General features: G+C 44.4%; 1 protein-coding gene across 1 annotated transcript in view; it reads right to left on the minus strand.

Annotated features, from left to right (window-relative positions):
• The window catches only part of zeb2b (zinc finger E-box binding homeobox 2b), a 110,979-nt gene extending 103,814 nt beyond the window's left edge, over window positions 1-7,165 (minus strand). The window contains exon 1 of the mRNA XM_034609748.1: window positions 7,148-7,165. The gene's annotated coding sequence lies outside the window, so the exon portion shown is untranslated. The remainder of the gene's footprint in view (window positions 1-7,147) is intronic.
• Window positions 7,166-8,451: the final 1,286 nt, after the last annotated feature.

An 8,451-nucleotide genomic window follows, 5' to 3' on the forward strand; every position in this document is an offset into this window, starting at 1 on the left:
GCAGACCTTTCAGCGGAAATCCCATTAACCTGGCGAAAAGACCGTTTAAACACGGTGACTGGAGCGCCGATTAGGTTCAATTTGAGATTCCCGCTAAGCAGTGCGAGGCAGAGCGAGCGCTGAGGAACAGTGAAATTCAGTGTGCGTAAATTTTACCAGGATAATATAAATTGTTGTCTTATGTGTGTGGAAGTCTGGAGGATCTAAAAAATGACATCCTTCTTTGTTTTTAACAAAACACACGAAAAGAGCTTTGCTTACACCTTAAGTGTCATAATTTTTCTGGGAAATTAGCAGTACATGATTTTGTCCTATAAATTACTTTCTTTGTTTCATGCATATCTATTAAGTGTATTTTATTATAAGAGTACCATCAGGGATTTGTAAAATAACGTAACGTTAGTAGGAGCTGCTTTCAAAAGTAAATTGAGTTGCCTTTTTAACTTTTGACAGCCTTTCGACAGATGCAATAGGCTGAGAAGAGGAAAAAGAAAAGGAAACAAGGCTAAATAAGAGGAGGGAGAAAAGGTGGAATACGAAGAAGACAAAAGGAACAAGTAAAAGACATCACCTCTCGCTGTTTAACAATAATTCACACCATCCTCCTTGCTGAAGGATATGTGCGACTACGAGTTCAAACAGTAATGCTCAAAGGTTGCACCACTGCACCGCTGCTCATTGCATTATGGGTACACGGATGAAGGTAAGCGAGGGGAGACCTCATGCGTTTCCTTGCGCTGGGATAATCACACGTCACATAGCATTGATTTGACACGGAAACGTGGCTAACAAAGGTGGGCTCGTATGCTAACACGCTGCAGCCTCCTTCACTCTTAACTCAGGGTTCTGAAACGTTCACAAAGGGACTGGTTGAGGTTATTAATCACACCACCGATCTTCCTCATTCGGCATTAGCAGTGGCTTAGTTCATTTGGCTGCAGGTTAATAAGGTCGAATCAATATGGAGAGAACTGCAAAGTGCAGGCAAATATTTTAGTATCACATATTTCCCTTGTTACAGAGTTATGAGAGTTAGAACGGATACAGTTGTCAGATATGACAGTTTGATATATTTACCTCCCAACTGTATTACTGTTAGACACTTAGATCCTTATTGGAGACTAATGATTAAGTCGTCTACCAGAGACGAGCAAATCATAACAATGTTTGATATGTGCAAGAAAGATCTTCTCTCTCTGTACGAGGTTTCCCCTCACACACACACACACACACACACACACACACACACACACACACACACACACACACACACACACAGAGAGAAAAACAACTCCACTAGAAAAACAAAAAGGGAGAAGTTTTTAACTCGCGACATTGAAGCTGGTGCAACTCTCAAGGACAGCTGAGGGGGAGAGCTGATAGGTGTGTGACCTTGACCAGCCCGAGATTTACTGTACTTGTCCACAACTGTGCAGATAAAACAAGAGCAGGCGAGGACTTCCAGGTGAGAGAGATGGGGGGGGGGTCTTCATGTGAGACCGAGAGGTTTGTTTCTTCTGCCAAGGAGGTAATACGGAGGATGTTTTCCCACATGTCAGTTTGTTTGTCAGGGATTTCCATGAATCTTGGGACATGGGCCAAGAGACAACTCAATTTATTTTTTACGTACTTAAACATGGTGAGATTTCCCCAGGGAATACTTCATAGATCTTGATGAGAAAAACCAAAACATATTTAGCTATAATGTGTGAATTTTCTCCTCTGACGTGCGATGCAACATGATCTCAAAATGCTGACATGATTTTCGGACTCAATTGGGCCTTTGTCACCTCAAGGGAACTTTGCCAGGACGTGGGGGGCTGGAGCCGATCCCAGCTGACATTGGGCGAGAGACGGGGGCACAGGTCGCCATCCCGTCACACGGCCTCGGAGACAAACAGCCATTCACTCTCACATTCACACCTACAGACAATTTAAAGTCTCTCCAATTAACCCAGCCGCTATCTGCATGTCTTCGGACAGTGGGAGGAAAGAGAAGAGCGACGGAGACACGTGCAGAACAAACTCGACACAGAAAGACCCGGGAGGAAACAGGATTTGAACCAAGCACCTTCTCGCAATGAGGCAACAGTGCCTGGTCAGTTCTGACACTTTGACGCCTTCATTAGAACAAATGAGCGACTGCAGAGGATGTAACAACGACAATATGTCCAAAAGACACTTGTTTTCCTCTCAGGTGTTAACAGCTCACTAGAGTCATCACTCCAATGAAAAACATGGCTGATGAGTTAATGGTTGCAAAAAAACGTGACATTACCTAAATACACAAAATTAAATGACCAGTGACAGTATCCTGTTTGACTCCCTCTCTACATAATCAAACATAAGTGTGTGTGTGTGTGTGCGGGGGGGAGGGGGAGGTCTGCATGCGAGGCTCTGACAGCCTCGACAGTTGGGATGGGCGACTGCCAAGCTGCTGCTAAATATACACTGGGGTCAGTCTCTGGCAGTTCCTCAGCTTTGTCAGAGCCGCACTTCAGGTTTTCTGATAAAAGCGGTTTCGAAAGTCAAGAGACAGTTGTGACAGGGGAGAGGTCGCGCGTCGGGGACCTCTGCGTGCGTGCGGACGTGCGCGAGGACCTGACCTGTCGGAGGTTGATAGGCACAATAGGCGATGGAGGGGGGGGTAGCAGGAGTTGTCACTGAGGTCCCTAGATATCCAGCCAAAAGGACTGAGGTTGTGCGGCTCTCTCTAGCCCGGGATTTGTGTTATGTTTGTTTGATATGTGTGTTACGGCTACACTACAAAAAGTTTGCGCCGTGCTTTGTTTCTTCAGTGTGGAGAAATAAAGACTGATTACACATTTCGACTCGCTAAACAAATGAATCCGCAGAAAATTTACTCAAATTGTTTGATTGATATATGTTTTATGTGAGGATCTAATGTTTTCTTCAGTTTAAATTTGTTATTCTTATTAAACTATTGATCAGTTTATTATAAAACAATAATTGGATTTATCAATACTTAAATTACTTCTAGCCACAGGTTAATGTAATCAATCAGAAGCAAAAATCCTGTGATTTTAATCACATGATTCCAACATGTTTACATTTAATTAATCAAAATTACCTAGAATATACCAACATAATTTCTATAGTTACCAATTTTGCTTGGCATGAAAACACAACACCTTAAAAAAGGAACAAAGTGGAGAGTCACCTTCAGTGCACATTTTTGAGTGACAGGTGATTTGACAGAAGCAGCTCGAGAAAGCAACAAAAACTAAATCACATTTGTAAAAACCAGCATCTCTCAGATTAACATTTAATGGGGGGGGTTGCTTTTTGCAGTGTGCCGGTGCATTTCCCCGTCTGTCTGTGTGAGTGTGTGAGAGTCTGTGTTTGTGTGTGTGTCAGCAGAGCATTGATGAACTCAGCACAATGTTGAATGGGGCTGTTTTGGCAGCTGAGACAGCGGGGCCAAACCTGCGGGTCAGAGATAAACGCCCCTCGCAGCTCCGAGCCGCCGAGAGGACGTCCCATCAGAGGTGGGGAGAGAGAGCTCAGGAAAAACAGCTCGCCGAGGGGGCAGCGAATGGACGAGAGGTTAGACACACAGGCTCGTGAGCGGAGGGGTTGCGGGTTGAAATCCCAGAGCAGTGCGGGACTCTCTCCCACAACAACCCAAGAAGAAAGATAATTCTCAGAGAATTGACAGCTTGTCTTTGAATTTGTCTTCCAGGTTTTCTATGCAAACACTTTTTAAACTATCATATATCCTGCTGGGTCGATTTTCATTGGGTAAACTCATCAGTTTGCAGTTTCTAGTTTAACCGACATGCCGTCTGGTGCCTCTGCAGCTGAAAATCATCACTCATATTTTATTTAAAAGTTCCTAATGCACCTGTACCATTTCAGGAAGCAGGTGTGGGTTATTTCCATACTACTCAGTTTTAGGCCCCTGAAAAACTCACTGCTCGGGACCACAGTGAACATAATGGAACTTGAACCTGTGATCCAGTGACCAGGAAGCGACCTAATCACCGCGAGGAAATGATAAGGTCGGTGCTTGATGTTTGCAGCAGGAAGCCAGGCGGAGGTGGCCGCTCCATTTAAACAGGCAAACCTGCCAAGATTCAATCTACTCTTGTTTTTTTCCCTCACGAGAGGCCTCCTCAAGATGAGGGGAAAAAAGGCCTTGGAGAATCACTGACTAAAAGCTTGGAGCTGCATTAAGGAAGGAAGTTGAGTAAACGGTATGATGTGCACACAGAGGTTATTACTTCAGTGTAGGACTGGGCACAGGGAAAACAATATGTTTCTACAGCTTCACCTGTCACTGCGAAAACCAGCTCCAAGGTTGTTGTTGTGCAGCCGAACACAAACTCTGTTCTTTCTTTAAGTGACACACACACACAAGGGGAAATTGAGATTATCACCAACAGCAAGTTAAAGTTTTAAAGACAAAGTAGCTTTCAATAATAAGAATCAAACTCTCCCCCCCCCCCCGTGTTTGACAGGAGGAGGCCCTGCTCGTGAAATGAGGAAGCACACGAACCAGAAAGGTGACGAAGGCGAAAAGTTCAAAACCTGCAGCCTCTGTCGACTTTGTTTGTCATCCGAGTGATTCCAGTGTGAACACAGACTGAGAAAGTGCAGCACACTGTCTGACAGAGCACTGATAGTGGATTTGAAAGAGAAAGCTGCAGTTTTGTAAAAACAAAAACACAGAGATGCAGCAGAATCCTTGCTGGGTTTTGGACCTCTGAACTGCCCCCCCCACATCTTTTAACCGAGACCAATGAAAGGTATCAGAAATGCGAACGTGAGAATCATCGTAGCAGAAGCCGAAGAAGATCCAGAAGTGTCTGTTGAGAGAAATGAGAAAGAACTTCTGGGAGCAGCAGCACCTTCAGGGCTGTGCAGCACGAGAGTGGAGTTTAACAGGGCCGCTCCGAGCTACAGATAAACCCGAGCGTGCAGCACGGCGTACCTGCACAGAAAATCTGTCCTCTGTAAATAACAGTCAGGAAAAAAAAGCCAAACCCAGTGTGCAGCAAATAAAGAAGCACAGACATGTTTGGAGGAATAATCTGACTGCCACGGAGGCTGCATTACACCTTTCATCTCCACGTTACAGAGAGTGGATTTGGCTTTCCATCACGAGGACAACGCAAACTAACGCGGCGAGAATGGAGCGAGGGTTTGATCTTCCCCGTGGAGAGAGGCGGCATCCGAACAGTTAGCAAAATGAATTGAATCAGCGGGATTAACGGCACCTGTAAAGACCTGTCAGGTAGATTTACAGGCCCCGCTGATAAGCCAGTGGCGAGGGATAAATACGCCCGCTGTCCCGTCGGCTGCCAGCCAGTCAAAGAAAACCATCCCCCCCCTCTCCTGGTCTCTCGTTCGTTTTTTTTCCCCCGGAGCTGCAGACATCTCCACCTTTGATAAGGTAATAACATCAGTCTTCCCTCCGGCTGCAGAGGTGAAAGCTGACGGCAGGATGGTGGAGACACGCTTTCAGGCTGATGAATGCAGTCAGGAACAGGCGGACGGCGTGTATGGATATCAAAGGTGAACACACCCTCGCTGTCAGGTGCAAACCTCCTATTATGGAAATAACTGACTCAGAAGCCCCAAAAATACTTGTTTGAAACCTACAATTCTGCTTTTTTAGCTTCTCCGGTCGTCTTTTCGGAACATTTTACAAGACTCAAAGATTTATAAACCCACAGAGGAGCTTTTTAGTCAAACATAATTAAAATTAGAAATACAATACTGTGCTGAAGCTGCTATCGAGGCCAGAAGTTCATGTCCTCTAACGTTTCTTGGAAAGGATTCGTTTTTTTCTCAACCTGAGGAGGAGTTACCCTTTTAACTAACACAAATTATGTTTTTATATTTGAATGCTTTTAGATACAAACTAAATAAGAATAAAATATAGTTTTTAGAATATATAGTTTTAAATTACTATCTGTTTCCACAGTCTGGAAGAAATACAGTTTTTAAAATTCTCAGTTTCAAATAACGTCTGAGCTTCCTCTGTAACTGTGCCCGTGCTGTTCAGTGTGTGAGGTCACAGCTGTCCTGATCCAGGGGGAGACACAAAATACCAGGAAGCAAACGGAAACTCTTAGGACAAGAGAGAATAGTTGTGCCGTCATCTCAGAACCAAGTTACTGTGATTACTTTTAATCTCTTTTACCCAAACAACAAATTCCCGTTCAGCACGTGAAGAAAAGTTGAGGAGAGGACTGTTCTATCGTCCACACAAAAAAAAACTAAATCATGTTATTTCCCTCAGAATGTATCACGTTCAAATGCTGAGTGGTGACCTGCCTCTGCATGAAATATGAAACACAGGGCTGCATGTTTCTGAAGTGCATGACATTTAGAAGTGACTTTAACTTTTCATAAGCGAACACCAGTGCTGTCAGAAGACAACTCCCGTTCCCACAGTCACTCTGAGGTCATGAGAACCAGTGACGGGCTGCAGAGGAAACTCTGCACTGTGGAACTCAGGGGTGTCTCTCCTCCCAGCGCCATCTCTCCTCTTCTCTGCATAAAGAGACTTTAAAAACTGTTGATGTGCAATGGTTTAGAAATAGGAGCTTAAATTGTACGTAGGATTGAATGAAAAATGTGGTCTTTTTATTTTTCTCTATTTACTTCCATGGTTTTACTGTCTTTTTAAAATACATTTTCACCTGTTCCAACCCGATCTGTTGGAAAAGTGCAACACAAATGGTTTTATTCGACTCATTTAAAAGAAACAAATTAGAAATTACAGATGCAACATCTACTCTGCAGCGGTGCAGGTTTATTCACACGTGCAGCAGCACATCCTCCCAGAGCTAACGTCAAACCTTCACCTCCTCCAACAGCTGGACCTGCTCTTGTGTGGCCGACCTCGGTGCCTTCACCTCGCTGCGCATATTTCTCCACGACAACTCGAGAGATACGACTCGGTGAAAACTTATTAGGGTTGGTTTATGCATCAAGGGGAGAAACTCACCTCCGAGTCGACTTTAATTGAAAACATCGGCTCACTACATTTACAAGAGGGCTGTAAAAGGCTCTCCTGGCTGTGACTTAACGCAGCACGGGAGGATCGCACGTCCCGCCTGTTTGTTTAAGTGTGTGTGGAAGCGCTTTATGATGGTCAGTTACTGAGTCCACTTACTCCATCTGATTTATGTGCGCTGCACGGCAAAGCTTCCTGCAGGAGGGACCGAGATGCGACAAGCTGCATCCAACCAGGGCGACCCGGGAGGGAGTCCAGTGTCGGCATGTAGGCCACGTCCCTGGTGAACATGCTCTCATGGTGAGGCAATCCATGATGTCACCGCTGTGGGCTGCAGGTGGAGAACGGACAGAGGACAGAAAAAGTATGAGTCCGACAGCTTTTCGTCTTTTGAGCATGTGTTTGCTCTCAAACCGAAGCAGCACAGAGAGCTGGCTCACAGCAGCAACTGTTTTACTGCTGTCAGGTCTGCTGTGTGACTAAAGGTTTACATGGTTGTTGGGCGTCTTTTTCCGGTTGGACAAATCCCAACGCGTCGCCGTCGGCCAAATTGTGATGTTTTGTTTTTCCTCAAGAAGTGAAGTTAATGTCTCATAAGTGTCTGATTCATTTCTTCTTCACCGATGGACAGAGGCAATTTAGAATTTAATTAAAAAAAATGCATAGACATGTTATATTCACCACATGGCCAAAAGTAGGCATGTTGTTTTTGTTTCTTACAAACCCCGCCTTCTCCTTGTTAGTGGATGGGCATGGACCAAACAAACAACTTTCTGACATTTCAGATAGATCTTACTACACTGATGTGATTTTTCTAGAAAGTTTGGATTTATTTAGTTATTTGATGATAAAAAAAAAACATGGTGAAACATCTTACATGAGAGCCCGGACTGACCCGTGATTGGTCGAGCATGTTAAAAGCGGGAAAAGATGGCGGCGCCCGTATCGTGGATATCTAGGCAAAGTGGAGGTGTTTATTTACGGTCATGGTCTGCACAGACTTCCGCTTCGCCAATCCCCTTTGGGATGAAACACAGAAATCCAGGACTTATTGGCCAATATCAGAGGCACAGATTGGCCGATATATTTAATGTACATTTGAAAAATTGGTTGACAAGGGAAACAGACAAAATATCCCTCCAGTATTATGTCAATGACTCTGTAAGCTCTAAAACTTTTGTAAAATGCTCATTGCACTTTACTCTACATCCAGTATTGTGTATTTCCTCACTGTTGCAATTGTAGCACCATGGTTTTTTCCAATAAAGGCAACACAAAGAGGTTTTTATAGCACTTTTCTGTCGTGTGCTCTGTGAAATCCTCCCAAAATAAACACCAAACGAAGTTGAGTTCCATGACACGCCGCACGCCATGTTAATTAAAACAGCCGCACTAACAATGCAGTGGCTTGGTTTTCATAGGAAGGAGTACCTGTGTGCAAACGGAGCCTAATACCCTCAAAC

Source organism: Hippoglossus hippoglossus, chromosome 2 (genome assembly GCF_009819705.1).
Source record: "Hippoglossus hippoglossus isolate fHipHip1 chromosome 2, fHipHip1.pri, whole genome shotgun sequence".
In the NCBI taxonomy this organism is placed as follows: Eukaryota; Metazoa; Chordata; class Actinopteri; order Pleuronectiformes; family Pleuronectidae; genus Hippoglossus; species Hippoglossus hippoglossus.